This window comes from Tigriopus californicus, chromosome 8, assembly GCF_007210705.1.
Source record: "Tigriopus californicus strain San Diego chromosome 8, Tcal_SD_v2.1, whole genome shotgun sequence".
Classification (NCBI taxonomy): domain Eukaryota; kingdom Metazoa; phylum Arthropoda; class Copepoda; order Harpacticoida; family Harpacticidae; genus Tigriopus; species Tigriopus californicus.
The window spans coordinates 224,966-228,636 of record NC_081447.1 but is presented as its reverse complement, the minus strand read 5'-3'; positions in this window follow the sequence as shown (position 1 = coordinate 228,636).

Below are 3,671 nucleotides of genomic sequence, written 5' to 3'. Positions count from 1 at the left end.
CTCTGCTGGGATTGGAATTCCAACAGTTCAAGACGAGAAATTCATTTATATATATTATTTCATCGACCAACGAATTAGTGTTGGCTGATCTGGCTAACCCTTGAGTATAAGGATGATCAGGAATTTTCGTTAAAAACTTGTCTGACTTAAATCCTGCTACTGGATCAACGCCTACATAAGCCCTACGACTATTTGAGGGCAGTGAATTGAACAGTGAAGGAGCCCTAGAAAGAAGAGAGGTGGACTTCATTGTTCTTACTAGTCTGGATTCTCGAGGGCTTGAAGGTGCTCTCAAAACGCAAGTTAAGCCCCTACGGTCACTACAATTGACCCTAAATCCTAGGTTGGGACAAAGCTCATGGATATCACATACCTTTCGTACCTTCTCTGAACCCTGTATAGTCCCAACTCTTTTAGTCTCTCCCAATACGAGAGCTCTCTCATTCCTGTGATGTTCCTAGTGAAACATCTTTGGACTTTTTCGACCTTTTGCAAACCTGCTGAACTCATTGGAGCCCAAATGGGTGAAGCATATTCAAGATGTGGTTGAACAATCGACTTTTACATAGTTAGCATCGTGATGCTGTCTGTAGACTTTAATGTGCGATATATCCAACCAGACATTTTACACACCTTCAACTTGATATGCTCATCGAACCTATTCAAAAAAGGCCATGATCTACTATATCAAAGGCCTTGGCAAAATCAAGATAAACAACATCAACTGACTGGTGGCTTTCCAGTCCCTCAATGACCTGCTGTGAATGCTCAATCAGTTGGGTGACTGTTAGTGATGGGATCAAACAAATTTTCAAAATCAGGATCGCCAGAAAGCTAGCAAAGTCAAAGCACTGGCTGTTTCTAACATACCGTAGAATATTAGGCTTGACTAAAAAGGTGACCCTGGTTTGATCGAAGAAAATTCAGGGTTACTTTTTGTGATTAACTAACCGCTAGTAATGCCGTATGCCATTGAAAATGTAAACTGGTAGCCCTAGTAGCAACTTCTGGTGATTTTTTGTTTGATCCCCATCAGTAGTAACTGTGCTGAAATGTGCTCGGAACCCGTGCTGGCTAGGAGGAAGGACTCCATTGACCTCAAGAAATTCTACAAGTTTGGACTTCATGATCTTCTCAAACACCTTCGCAATATTCGAAGTGAGAAAAATCGGCCTATAATTATTGGGGAGCGACTTATCTCCCCCTTTAAAAATTGGAACAACTTGAGCTAACTTTAGTGAAGATGGAAACTTGCCCTGATCCAAGCTGCAACGCATCAAGTACGAGAAAACAGGAGCAAGAATCAGTGAGCATCTCATCAGAAACTGAGATGTCACGCCATCAGGACCAAGAGAACTTGAAAGTCTCAAGTCCCTGATGGCCTCTAAAGCATCTTGATCTGTGACTGCAAGATCATATAAACGCTCTCCTTGACTAACCTTGTCAATCTCAACAGACTCATCTTCAGAGCAATCTGCTTCTGAACTCAGTGGGGTTGAAAACACACTGGAGAACCGATCTCCAAGCATGTTAGCCATAGTCTCTGCATTGTTAATGGCTTCCCCATCAACCTCAAAAGTCCCAACAGAGTATTTCATTTTTCTCTTAGAGTTCGCATAAGAGAAAATGCCTTCGGATTTGACCTGCTCTCCTGAACCGCCTTACTCTCAGTTTGTAGCTGGTCATATTCGTTGGAGGCCTTAATCTTACCCTGAACTACGTCCCACTTGTTTTGAAGACTACCCACAATTAATGGATTCAAAGTGCTCTTCAGCCTTTTGCTAGTTTGCAACTCTTTTAGAACTAAGTCTTCCTATATTTTGGAATTTTTGTCCGTGTTCCACCTGTCAGAACACATTCAGAGATTGCTAAACTGGAGTAAACTTCCTTAAAAACTGAACTAATTCATCAATGGCTGCATCTATGGACGGTTCCTGTTTCAGAATTGAAATCAGGTCAAGTTCTTCTAATCTTTCTATAAACAACGGCCAATGTTCATCTTTGACCTTGAACTTAGCCAGACCGACCTTTTTTGACCGGTTTTAGTCTAAAGCACGCCGGCTTTTGAGTTATGTTCGACCCTATCTCAAGAACATGATGATCTGACAGATTACTAGGTGTCACATGGACATACTGGATCAGATCACGGTCACTGGAAAAGACCAAGTCAAGAACGCTATTCCGTCTAGTGGCTAGACCAACATGCTGGGAGAAATTGCGCAAGATCGCAAACTCCTCCAGATTTTCCAACGACTGAGATGTCGATTTCGAAATGGGAATATATCTATCGGAACAAACCTCCCACTCTACAACGCTAGCCGGAAAATTGAAGTCCCCTACAAAGAAAACCATCGAGCACACTGCCTTATCCAACTCATTTCCAGTGAATAAGAGAGCTGACATAAAGGAGCTTACTGAACAAGAAGGGGGTCTATACATTGTTAGAATAGACAGATGAAGACCTTGTAGATGACAAACTAAGACCTCTACTTCTCCATTCGCCATTTGTTCACAACTAATTTGCAAATCATTCCTAACATATAGGCACATTTCCCATGTGGAAATATTGGATTATCAGGGCGTATCCCATCACCACGTACTAAGTTGAAACTAACTATGGTTAGTTCCTCATCCAAGACCCCTGAGGCCGGTTCTTTGAATTACGTCTAACTCATTTGATACATGAATTAATGCACGAACTAGTACTTGACCACACTTTTGCGTTCTTTGAATCAAGTCTAAATTTGGTCGCGTCTAATTAATGCACTAATTCGCTGACTAAACTAGGCGGCAAGAATTGACTTCCTAATTCGCCGCTAAACTGAAAATGATAGAGCCATGGCAAATTCTCTGGCTTTTGCTTTTCAACTTTCACTGAAATAATTCAATTATATCGAACAAAACGATACCAGTTGCCATAGATTTTTATTTATTGAAGTTGTAGATAAAGATAGCTTTTGACGATTTTGCAAATCCGAGCATTGAAGAAAATTTATTTTCATATGGCCTTTGCTTCTTCCTATATTTTGTTGGTTTTGATCCTTAGTTTTGATCTCAAATATTGTCTTGCGCTCTTAATGCAAAATGACACTTAAAACACACTTAATGGCACATCAGACTAAAAGTGCCGAAAAGCAAAATCACTAGGTACATTAGTTGCACCTTCAGTAGAAATTTTATGGACAGATGTAAACCAGCTCCTTACCAATAGCAAGTTGATAGTTCTTGTTTTTGTCAAATTGGTCATCAAATTCGCTGACAACCACTTGCCACAAATGAATTAACATATAAAAATACATATTTATCTTATATACTCGGATGAATTATTTTTGTTACATTGTGATGCTATAATAACTCGAAAAAATATTGGATAATTTAAAACATTTTAAAAATGCACTAGATATTTCTATGCATGTTTTTCATATGCCCAGTTGTGCTGTTCATTCCAATTTCATGAAAATCAATGGCGTTTTAAGGAAACGCTAATGATCAAATATGCACCAAGCCTTCAGTCACACTTCAAGTTGAAAAACCTAACTGCTTAATAGAATACCGCAATTCTTTTAGCATACAATAATGTAAAAGTTTTAGCAGGAATTTCATTTCAGAATAAGTTTTTTTATAATGTAATTTAAATGACATAACATATCATAGTGAATAATATAACATAT